The 13,154-nt window shown below is 34.2% G+C and overlaps 1 long non-coding RNA gene across 1 annotated transcript in view; it reads left to right on the top strand.

The window, feature by feature from the left end:
* The first annotated feature begins 571 nt into the window (after positions 1–571).
* LOC143194933 (uncharacterized) overlaps positions 572–13,154 on the top strand; it is a 33,179-nt gene continuing 20,596 nt past the window's right edge. The window contains exons 1-2 of the long non-coding RNA XR_013005409.1: positions 572–669; positions 11,583–11,697. This is a non-coding gene — a long non-coding RNA (uncharacterized LOC143194933). The remainder of the gene's footprint in view (positions 670–11,582; positions 11,698–13,154) is intronic.

The following is a 13,154-nucleotide window of genomic DNA, read 5'->3' as shown; positions in this document are numbered from 1 at the left end:
AAGTGTTTATTTTATAATTTTACAAGGTTTACTTGTAGTATATACACATGTCTGATTTATATCTATGAATTTAGTCAATCAAGTAAATTATAAAAGTGTTCCAAGGTTACAAAATATTGATATTTGTACGAATTAATATGTTTTTAAAAACAACCAACTTTTCTCAAAAACACGTCATTCTAAAATGGATTGCGAAATTAACTGTCAAGGTCTCTTTGAGTAAATAATCCATATTTTTCTACCTTGTTGTTAACATGCTCATTCGTTCAGATAATCTTTAGTATTTAATTCTTTCGTATTTGTTGAGATTAAAAACGTATTTATTGCTTATTCATTTAGTAATGAATGAACTTAATTACCAATTACAATTTATTATTAACTCATACATGTTATCTCAAGTACATAAATTTGTACAAGTATTATAATATTGCAAATAACAAATATATTTTAACGTGTATTTTTTCTTTTTTATATTATTAGGTGCTTGTAAGGATATATATGTGTTGATATAATTGTAAGTAAATGGCGATGATTAATATGTGTTTTTATCTATTCAATTCAATTTTTGTAGCAATGTGGTGACACTGTGTCGAAAGAACGATCTTGGTGTGGCAGTGGTCCGATGATCCATCCATTTTGCCAGCCATGTTGCATTGATATGAACAAGAGGTAATTCTAAAGTGCTATATATGATGAGTAAGCTGGGCGTGAAAGATCATTTTGGCAACAACTTGCAATTTGATTTGTTTAATAGACGTCGGTAGTTAACATCTGCAGTAGCATTTTCATTCGGTTTTAGTAGCTTATAATACACTGGATACTACCATATTTACAGCAAGAAATAATGGCGATGAATATTTGTCTACGGTTACTTTTGGCGCTTAGACTTCTTCGACAATTCACGTTCTCTTCCTTCTTCACCATTTACGATACCCCACAGAAAGCTGTTTTTTAAAGTTTATTTTGCTCGGCAAACAATGAAACTACGATGGTGAATCAATTCGAAATGGTATATTCAGAAATTATGTAATTTATCAACTACTAACCTAACTGTAATTTCTTCAAGAGTTTAAGTAGGATTTTCGTGCAGTAATTATTGCATTTAATTTTAATGAACGCGAAAAACAGTGAGTAGTTTTTTCAATACAAACATAATTTAAAACATTTATTTCGGGGCAAAACTATTGGAAATTATACCTAAAAAAACTTACAGATATGCAGCTCTTTAAACGATGTAGAGCATCCTTTCATAGAGTGTTAGGTAATAAAGGATTTAAATGATGTAAAGATGACCCACAAAGACGTCTAATGGAACTTCTAAACGTTGCTTTTAAAATAATAAAATTAAATAATAAAAACACGTAAAAATCAAGGAAGGCTTGTTATTTCACTTGTATATTTACTGCACCATACCATAGTACCATAGTACACTGAAAAGATCGCAAAAAGTACAGAGAAGAGACCATGCTAAACAGTGAACTATTTCATATTGTTATTTGGTAAATACAAATCACATGTTTAATTTCGTTTTATGTAATTTACTCTTTCAGAAATAAGCCTGAAAAAAGGTATATGGTAGATCAGATGGTGAACAATATGGCCACAGAGTATTACGTCTTCCTCTATCACTGTATATCCAATCCAATCGAATTGATATGGGCTGTGGTAAAGAATTATTATAATAGACATGCAAGTCGAGAAGGATATACAATCAAGAACGGTCTGAATATATGCAAAGAAGCATTGTCTGCAATAACACGTTCAACACAGGCCATCATTTTCCACAAGAAGCGTAACGCACTGCGCGTCTCGCAGCTTAAGATCGACACCGCAATAATTCCATGGCTGGATAACGTCATGTACCTAGGTCTTCATTTCGATCGACGGTTCGGTTGGCATTCCCAAATCCAGAAAAAGCAATCTAGAAAAGCTCGGCGATAGCAAACCTGCTATCTTCTCTGATCTGCCATTCTAGCGGACTTCCCATCTCCATCAAATATTTACTTTACAAGATGTTAATTCGGTCCGTACTCCTCTACTGATCTAATGTCTACTTCAAGTTTGTTACACCCAACCAGGTCAAACGGCTTCAAGTTTTCCAAAATAAACTCCTCAGGAGAATAATAAACGCTCCATGGTTTGTCAAAAATAATCAAATTTATAGGGAAACTGACACTCCAGAAATCAAGAACTTCATATCTCAATCATTCCACAAACAACAACTCAGCTCAAGTTCTTCTGAAAACGCGCTTGTTCGCGAGCTGGTCGACATGCTGGGAGCTTAGCACCCCGTCACCGCTAAGCTCTCCCCCTTTTCCAGGCTGAAACGACCTCATCTGTCGCTACAGTCATAACTTTTGCCCCCATACAGCAGTACCCAGTTGTGTATTAACTCAGGTTCGCGAATCAATAGAATCGCCGGGCCCTCGTGCCCAATAACGGCTGCCCGATCAGCGAGTGCTATATCCCCAAATTTAATGCAGTAGCAGTAGTGATCCACAGGGGTCAACTGTGAGGCGGTTTCGGTTTAGTGTATTGGTAAGCCCAGAGGCAGTCCCACATAACCCGATCCAATTTGTCACTCCAGGGCAAGTCTCCGCGATCAGGTATGCGTCATGCATTCCACCGCCTGGTTTTTAGGCCAGAACACAAAAAAAATAACACGTTCGGTCTGGATGAACTCCATCAGAAACGCTGAGGAAGAAAACTGAGAAATGGTGGAATAAATGTTAGACTGAATTGAAAATTAAAAATTGAAATTCAAAAATTAATGGTTTAATAATTGACTTGTATAGCGACATAAATTGTGACAGTGGCAGAATGAAACTTTCCGGATGTAGCATTTTGATCCAATGCTGACAATTAGCAAAACAGGGTGATGAGAGTGAAAACAACTCAAAGTAAGTGTATAATTAATATAAGTTAACTGTATTCATAGAAATGTGTCTAATTGTACAAAAGTACACAATACATTGGGGAGGCTGAAGTGAAATAACTTGACAACGAAACACTTGAACGTAGGAAACAATAACTAAACGTAAAAATAAAAAAGGTAGCTATATCCTCTAATGAAAGTAAAATGCATTACTTGGATCTAAAATTGTTAATTAGGTGGATTAGACTTCCATGAGATACCATTATGCAAATAACGTACCTAGAGCTTAATGTAAACATAATCAAATACAACCCTAACCTACACATTAGCTGTAAGTATAAAACAAGTTTAAAAAATATTGAAATTTGACAATAAATATATCGATATTATTTTCAAAATCTGTAAAATTAAGTACTAATTTTAAAGGTTTTTTAAAGATTATATTTAATATATTTTGAAAAAATATCGGCTAAAAAACATGGTCATATCAATATTTTTCTGCGTGCTTAGTTCAGATTGATTAAAATGATATTTTTTCAGAATATATCGATATTTCGATATAGTGATATTTTTTGCTGCAACACTGCTACATACTAATGTGACTATAAATGTCTGTTGTTTAAATCTTTCAATATTATATGCATTGTATGTACTATAATGTTACAATAAATTATATTTGATAACATTATTTTTGTGACATTAATTCCAAACTTACGATCAATTTTAACTAAAAGTCAATATTAATGCGGAGAAATTGCGACCTTTTAACATCACAAACAAAAATTTAGATGACGATAATTGTATTTTAAACCTTTCGAATTTCATAACTCATATGCTTGTTTAGTTTTGAACAACAAAAATTAAAAAATAAATGGTGGCAAAAATAGAAAAAGGCGGATTCAAATTTGTAAGCGCCCTGGCTTATTCGTTGGATATCTCACAAGCTTTTGATCATGTTTGGCATTTGGGATTAATCTGTAAGATGAGCAAATTGTTACCGCAAATTATTGTCAATTGCTGGAGTCATATCTTTTCGGAAAAAAATTTAGAATATCGCACGAAATGGCGTTTTTGACATTTAAAACTATTTCGGCTGGAGTTCCACAAGGTAGCATCTTAGGACCTCTCCCATATCTGCTGTACACTGCTGAAATTCCAACAACAAAAGAAACACTACTTAATAGCTCCAAATCTGTCCACGTTAATTTTGCATTGCGGCGAAATAAAAAAAAATTTATATCACTCAATGGATGCCCGATTCCTCAAGAAGAATCAGCTAAATACCTTGGAATCCATCTCGATGATAGATTAAATTGGAAACATCATGTTAGTTAAAAAGCAAAACACATTAGAACCAAAATAAAACAACTATACTGGTTAGTCAGAAGATAGTCTCAACTTGATCTAAAATCAAAGAAGTTGATTTATAAGACAATTATAAAGCCAATTTGGACCTATGGGGTTGCACTAAAAATTCAAATCTAATAGTTATCCAACGCTGTCAAAACAAGGTGCTTCGATTGATTACCAATGCCTATCGTTACGTATCCAACGAAGAATTGCACGATGACCTGGAAATCAAATGGATTTGCGAATTTATCTAAGATTTCGCCTTGAAATACGAAAGAAGATTAATAAATCATACTAACGTGGAAGCAATACAACTGCTGGACAGCGCGCAGGATGTCAGGAGATTGAATCAAACCAAACCATACGAACTTAAATAAAGTGTATACTTTTAGTGTAAACTATAGCTATAAGTTATTACAATTTTATAATTGAGGAATACATATTGATGTATTTTCTCGCACTCGTCTTGCTTGTGATATAATCCAAGTACTAATGAAAACTAATAATAAATTAATTGTAAATTAAGATTGTACTAAGCGTATCTAATAAAGATGTTATATAAAAAATATATGCCAGCCTAATATTAGATCTCATATAACAACATATCAACTTAATTATAATCCTTACATATAAAATTTAGTCGTTTGCGGATGTTTATTCAGAACGGAGAACGAGAGGTGTAACAATACATCTGATTAAATTTAGTTAAGCCATTGTTTTCACAATAACCCCGTTAAAAGTGCTACATCATCATCACCCGAAAAGAAAATATATTTTTTCGTATCGTTATATCATCCAACACGGTCCGCTCGAATCAACGAAACGGTCTCGCTTCATTAAACCGGTCGACTTGTCCACGACTAGTCTCGTCACTTTTTGATTCGGGCAGTCAATTGTGAAACGGTGCGAGAAAGACGAAGAGTGACCGAGCCCGTGAGAAGCGGAGAGGGTAAGGAAAAATAATGCTGATGACGTACTGCGGCGATTCAACGGCAGACCCGTTGGCATCAGCGGGGAACCTTGAAAATGAACACTTGTGCAGGCAGCGCGAACGCTGTTGCCAAGTGTCGATGAGCTTTGAAGCAGAAAAATGCGTAGGAGAATGTTTTAATTGGACAGAGTTTTTTCTCCTTTGACTCGACAATACTATAATTAAGTTGTTAAAGAGAGCCAAATGATTTTTTTCTAGGAAAATCAACATCGACTACTAATTTTAATATACTAGGTGAGCGAAAAAATAATCCGTATTTATTTAATGTTCTTGTTAAAATGCATTACTCTCATTGATACGTTACTTTAGGAAATAGTCATAGGAAATAGTTGGTGAGAAAAAAAACCTATTTATAGCCTATCCAAGGAAGCAGTGAACATACATCATTTAAATTTACGATGTTATAACGTCGCAATTTTGGCTTGGACATATCACAACATTCTAGTCTAAATAAAATAATGAAACAAAAATGTTATCAAACATAATATATTTTAACATTATAGTACATCCAATTCAAATATTACGAATAATTTAAACTACAGTACTACCAACCACAATAGTTTATAGGTTAGAGTTGCTTTATTACCTTTACATTGAAATATATTCTTCACCATCTATGAGGTAGAGTTCTAGGGGTGTTTTTTATGTAGTGGTATACCCTGGTTGTCTAATCCACCTAATTAACAATTGTATATCGAAGTAATGTATTTTACTACCATTAGAGAGCATATTTATCTTATTACATTGAGTTCTTGTTTCCTTCGATGGTGTCAAGTCATTTTGACATTACCGTAAGTTTTGTTTTTTCCGTTACATCGTGTACACCATTTGTGATAAAATTAACCACTTAATTATCCCTAATGTATTATAACCATATCTACAAAACAGTTAGTATTCATCATCTCCCATACATTCTAACCTAATGCTTATGTATAATTCTGAACAACTACACACATGATATGCATAGAAATCGTTCACTCTCTACAATACAACTTCCGACAGTTATCGTATATTAATTATATACTCACCTTTAGTTGTTTCCACTTTTGTTGTATACCCTGGATGTCTAATCCACCTAATTAACAATTGTATATCGAAGTAGTGTATTTTAATTTCATTAGAGAGCATATTTATCTTATCACATTGAGTTCTTGTTTCCTTCGATGGTGTCAAGTCATTTTGATATTACCGTACGTTTTGATTTTTCTGTTACGTCGTGTACACCATTTGTATTAAAATTAACCACATAATTATCCCTAATGTATTATAACCATATCTACAAAACAGTTAGTATTCATCATCTCCCATACATTCTAACCTAATGCTTATGTATAATTCTGAACAACTACACACACGTATATGCGTAGAAGTCGTTCACTCTCTACAATACAACTTCCGACAGTTATCGTATATTAATTATATACTCACCTTTAGTTGTTTCCACTTTTGTTGTATACCCTGGATGTCTAATCCACCTAATTAACAATTGTATATCGAAGTAGTGTATTTTAATTTCATTAGAGAGCATATTTATCTTATCACATTGAGTTCTTGTTTCCTTCGATGGTGTCAAGTCATTTTGATATTACCGTACGTTTTGTTTTTTCTGTTACGTCGTGTACACCATTTGTGATAAAATTAACCACTTAATTATCCCTAATGTATTATAACCATATCTACAAAACAGTTAGTATTCATCATCTCCCATACATTCTAACCTAATGCTTATGTATAATTCTGAACAACTACACACACGTATATGCGTAGAAGTCGTTCACTCTCTACAATACAACTTCCGACAGTTATCGTATATTAATTATATACTCACCTTTAGTTGTTTCCACTTTTGTTGTATACCCTGGATGTCTAATCCACCTAATTAACAATTGTATATCGAAGTAGTGTATTTTAATTTCATTAGAGAGCATATTTATCTTATCACATTGAGTTCTTGTTTCCTTCGATGGTGTCAAGTCATTTTGATATTACCGTACGTTTTGATTTTTCTGTTACGTCGTGTACACCATTTGTATTAAAATTAACCACATAATTATCCCTAATGTATTATAACCATATCTACAAAACAGTTAGTATTCATCATCTCCCATACATTCTAACCTAATGCTTATGTATAATTCTGAACAACTACACACACGTATATGCGTAGAAGTCGTTCACTCTCTACAATACAACTTCCGACAGTTATCGTATATTAATTATATACTCACCTTTAGTTGTTTCCACTTTTGTTGTATACCCTGGATGTCTAATCCACCTAATTAACAATTGTATATCGAAGTAGTGTATTTTAATTTCATTAGACAGCATATTTATCTTATCACATTGAGTTCTTGTTTCCTTCGATGGTGTCAAGTCATTTTGATATTACCGTACGTTTTGATTTTTCTGTTACGTCGTGTACACCATTTGTAATAAAATTAACCACTTAATTATCCCTAATGTATTATAACCATATCTACAAAACAGTTAGTATTCATCATCTCCCATACATTCTAACCTAATGCTTATGTATAATTCTGAACAACTACACACACGTATATGCGTAGAAGTCGTTCACTCTCTACAATACAACTTCCGACAGTTATCGTATATTAATTATATACTCACCTTTAGTTGTTTCCACTTTTGTTGTATACCCTGGTTGTCTAATCCACCTAATTAACAATTGTATATCGAAGTAACGTATTTTAATTTCATTAGAGAGCATATTTATCTTATTACATTGAGTTCTTGTTTCTTTCGATGGTGTCAAGTCATTTTGATATTACCGTACGTTTTGTTTTTTCTGTTACGTCGTGTACACCATTTGTGATAAAATTAACCACTTAATTATCCCTAATGTATTATAACCATATCTACAAAACAGTTAGTATTCATCATCTCCCATACATTCTAACCTAATGCTTATGTATAATTCTGAACAACTACACACACGTATATGCGTAGAAGTCGTTCACTCTCTACAATACAACTTCCGACAGTTATCGTATATTAATTATATACTCACCTTTAGTTGTTTCCACTTTTGTTGTATACCCTGGTTGTCTAATCCACCTAATTAACAATTGTATATCGAAGTAATGTATTTTACTACCATTAGAGAGCATATTTATCTTATTACATTGAGTTCTTGTTTCCTTCGATGGTGTCAAGTCATTTTGATATTTCCGTACGTTTTGTTTTTTCTGTTACGTCGTGTACACCATTTGTAATAAAATTAATCACTTAATTATCCCTAATGTATTATAACCATATCTGCAAAATAGTTAGTATTCATCATCTCCTCATACATTCTATCCTAATGCTTATGTATAATTCTGAACAACTACACACATGATATGCATAGAAATCGTTCACTGTCTACAATACAAACTCCGACAGTTGTATATTAATTATATACTCACCTTTAGTTGTTTCCACTTTTGTTGTATACTCCGGATGTCTAATCCACCTAATTAACAATTGTATATCGAAATAATTTATTTTATTTTCATTAGAGAGGCTATTTATCTTATTACGTTGAGTTCTTGTTTCCTTCGATGGTGTCAAGTCATTTTGATATTACTGTATGTTTTGTTTCTTCTGTTACGTTGTGTACACCATTTGGGATAAAATTAATCACTTAATTATCTCTAGTGTATTTACCATATCTACAAAATAGTTAGTATTCATCATCTTCTCATACATTCTAACGTAATGCTCATCCATAATTCTCAACTACTACATACATATATATATATATAAATAAATCACTCTCTACAATACAACTTCCGACAGTTATCATATATTAATTATATGCTCACCTTTCTTTTTTTCCAACCTCTCTTGAAAATTGTCAGCATTGAGTCATAATCCCACATTCAGAAAGAATCCCCCAGAAAATTTAATTCAAGAGAATAACTAAGCTGTTAATTTCCCATCCATCTACCGTTTGCTCACGATTTCATGTTGTGTCAATTTCTTCTTCAATACCGAGCTCGAGTTCATCCAAATCAAAGTACTCCAATTTTTTTCCATCAACTTTTATTGTCTTAACAGTCTTTGCTTTATTAAATGATCACATTAATCTCATTCTGAAATGCCCATGTCTCATCTAAATACAGAAATTGAAATAACAAGTCTTGCTTTATTTTATTACTTACATTCCTTTTAAAAATTGTAATTTTTTAAAAGCAATGCCTGGAAGTTCTATCAGATTTCTTCGTGGGCTATCCTTACACCATTTAATTCCTATATTACCTAATAGAGTACTAAGGGATGCCTCAAAAACAAAATGTCTCATAGCTCTAAGCTATCTCTGGATACTTTTCAGACAGTGTCTTCTGATATAATGTTAATATTGAAAAAACTATTGACTATTTTTGTTCATTTCATATATTTGATCTTTGATAGAGCTAACATCAAGATCATCTTCTTTCAACCAAATCTTCTGATCTTCATCAAGATGATAACTTCCTTCGTATGAGGACCGTTTCTTTTCAATATATATTTTTTGTTCTGGCCTAAAAACCAGGCGGTGGAATGCCTGGTAGGACCAGGTTATGTGGGACTGCCTCTGGGCTTACCAATACACTAAACCGAAACCTCCTCACAGTTGACCCCTGTGGATCGCTACTGCTACTGCATTAAATTTTGGGATACAAACCCGGGCAGACGTTATTGGGCGCGAGGACTCGGCGATTCTAATGATTCGCGAACCTGAGTCAGCACACGACTGGATACTGTCGTATGGGGGCAAAAGTTATGAGTGTAGCGACGGATGAGGTCGTTTTAGCCTGGACAAGGGGGAGAGCTCAGCGGTGACGCGGTGGTAAGCTCCCAGCATGTGGACCAGCTCGCGAACAAGCGCGTTTTCAGAAGAACTTGATCTGAGTTGTTGTTTGTGGAATGATTGAGATATGAAGTGCTTGATTTCTGGAGTGTCAGTTTCGCTATGAATTTGATTATTTCTGACAAACTATGGAACGTTTAATATTCTCCTGAAAAGCTTATTTTGGAAAACTTGTAGCGGTTTCACCTGGCTAGGTGTAACAAACTTGAAGTAGACATTAGATCCGTAGAGGAGTACGGACCGAATTAACATCTTGTAAAATAAGTATTTGATGGAGATGGGAAGTCTGCTAGAAGGGCATATCAGAGAAGATAGCAGAGCCTTTCTAGATTGCTTTCTGGATTTGGGAATGCCAACAAGTGAAGACCTAAGGACATGACGTTATCCAGCATAGAATTATTGATGAAAATGATGGCCTGGGTTTTCAGGGGGTTGATTTGCAACCTCCAGAATTTGAACCACTTGACCGCATGTTCGAGCTGCTTCTGTAAACGTTCATGAATTGTAACTTCGAAACTGGCGGCCGTGAAGAAAGCAGTGTCGTCAGCGTAAAACGCGATGTCAATGTGCTCTTTTCTCAGCAGATCCAACATTAAGAGCCTAAATAACGCTGGGGCCTGCGGGGAACCTTGAGGTACGCCAGCATCGATTTGTTTTCGACTGGAAAGTGTTTTCCTGATCTTGACCTGCAAAGATCTGTTCGAGAGATAGGATTTGATGAGAATTTTTTGAGATGAAAACCTGAAACAGTAAAATGTTTACCTCTCTAACGAATGTTAGTGGCAAAAGCAACCTGTCCAAAGTTACTGACTAGAGACGCAATCAATTCTGTCTGGGTTGGGAATTTTCAATCGGAGTAACAATAATGAGCAATTTGAAATTTATCAAAACAAGCAAAGCCTTAAAACAACGCTTGTCGGTTTATAAAATGTAGTTGTTATAACTAATATTTTGAAGGATCTTATAGACATTTGATAACTGAACGACTTTTGCAGGCTCTAATTCGCTTACGTGTACTAACGTATCAAACAGCAATCTATCTCTTTTTAAATTGAACAAAATTACAAACAAAATATTGTCTGACTCTAAAAACGAATTTACATTTTGTGGTAGGTAATACATTAAACATATTAATGACGTGATTTACCATTATTTTGAATAGACCTACACCACTTAATGGAAAAACAGGTGTTTTTTGATTGTATCTACTTAATATGATATATTTTGTTACTGCTGTATGTTTCGTATGATGCAAGAATAATAAAACACTGCGTTGGTAAATATCAAAGCAATGAATTTAAAGTAATACATTTAGTAAAATGATAAAAAGGAAAATCGTGTTCCAAAAATGGTCGCACAAATAAAACTAAATCATTTTAATGGATATTTTCAGCTTTATTCCTACCTTTAGGTGATACCAACGAGCTTAAATAATGTTTAACCGTTCCGTGCTGAGGCATAATCGATTAACCTAATGAATGAAATTGATATTTATTAGTTTATTTTTGTTCTAGCTCGACTAGGACCTAGGCTACTGCGATTACGCAAAGCGAAATGTCTGTATCGTATGTCAGTCTGTGCCCTTTGGCGGTGTACGGTGGCCGCTACTGCCAAGTAACAAGCTCCAAGGTCAGAAAAATATCATTTACTCGCTGGCGGCGATTCACTTTCGTTGCGCCGATAGGAATTATCGACTGTTCCGAGAATTATTCTATTTTTCTCGGTTTTTAAGAACGGTCCTCGCTTTTTCTGCCGTTCGCTGCCGCGATGTTTCGTTTGTTTCTGTTAGTTGCCGTTTAACTGTAGTTTTACGTTGTTATTGTTGTTGTTACTAAGAGCGGGGTTTATGATTCAGTTCGATTTGATATTTTGTTGAGGTCTAGTTGTTTCGCTTTGTGAAACATTATTTTCAAAAACCCATATATATTTTTATATTACAGCATTGATTGAGAAATAATCAACTGTTAATACTAATTAATCTTGATTGACTTTTTCTATACATTAAATTTTTTTGTTATTTATTGGTGGGACTTTTTACCAACTAGGGTTTATGAGCGCTGACCCTACTGCTTAACGGTTCCAAATCACGATCCTCGGCATTTCGCTTATCGACTGACGAGTGACCAACTCAAAAAAATCCCAGAAGATATTCAGTCTTACCCATCTTTGTCACTGGCGTAACTGGGATCATTTTCCTTGTAGGATATTGTAGTCTTACCTTTTAGACCATCACAAACATAAACTTACGACCATGCCTCGGTGGGATTCGGAGTCGCGACTATCGCAATATTAACACGGCCGTTCTATCGCCTAGACCACGCCAACCATGATTTTGTAGTGACGAATTATTGTTTACATTTATTGAAATTTTCAAAAAGAACTGTCAGCAAAATGACAGCTCTTTGGAAGTTATAGACTCCTTATTGGATATCTCCATATAAATGCGTTATATATTGGAAAAAAATATAATCGTAAAGTCCACTATCTTCTGAATATGGTTAGTACCCTTTTTAGAATTTCCTTCAAATATTTTCATTTAGGTCTTAACAGATGTGGACACTTCATGTTGTCGGTCCTCAATTTTCTGCCATAAACAGTCAAATATAATCCTTAACCAAACTCAGTTGGAAGCAATCTGTTAAGAAAAAATGTACAGGGTATCAGATAGATCTTCAGCCCTGTCAGTATAACAGTTCAATTGAAAAGTCTCCGGCCTACCATAGTAAAACACATTTTTTTGGCAAAATTAGTTAGTTTAATTCAACATAATTCCCTTCAAGGGTGATACACCGATTATAGTGACCCTCCAACTTTTCGATACCATTTTTGTAGTACAATTTGTCCTTTGCTTCAAAATAGGCTTCAGTTTCGGCGATCACTTCTTCATTCGGCGAAAATTTCTTCCCAGCGAGCATTCTCTTGAGATCTGAGAACAGGAAATAGTCGCTGGGGGCCAGATCTGCAGCATATGATAGATGAGGAAGCAATTCGAGTCCCAATACATGGATTTTTGCCATCGTTCTCACTGACTTGTGACACGGTATATTGTTTTGGTGAAGCAGAACTTTCTTTTTTTTTAAATGCGT

Source organism: Rhynchophorus ferrugineus, unplaced genomic scaffold (assembly GCF_030347505.1).
Source record: "Rhynchophorus ferrugineus isolate W39M unplaced genomic scaffold, kcgeb_rfMv2 rfM1, whole genome shotgun sequence".
In the NCBI taxonomy this organism is placed as follows: domain Eukaryota; kingdom Metazoa; phylum Arthropoda; class Insecta; order Coleoptera; family Curculionidae; genus Rhynchophorus; species Rhynchophorus ferrugineus.
The sequence above is the reverse complement of the archived record's forward strand: the minus strand, read 5'-3'. Positions and strand labels throughout refer to the sequence as shown.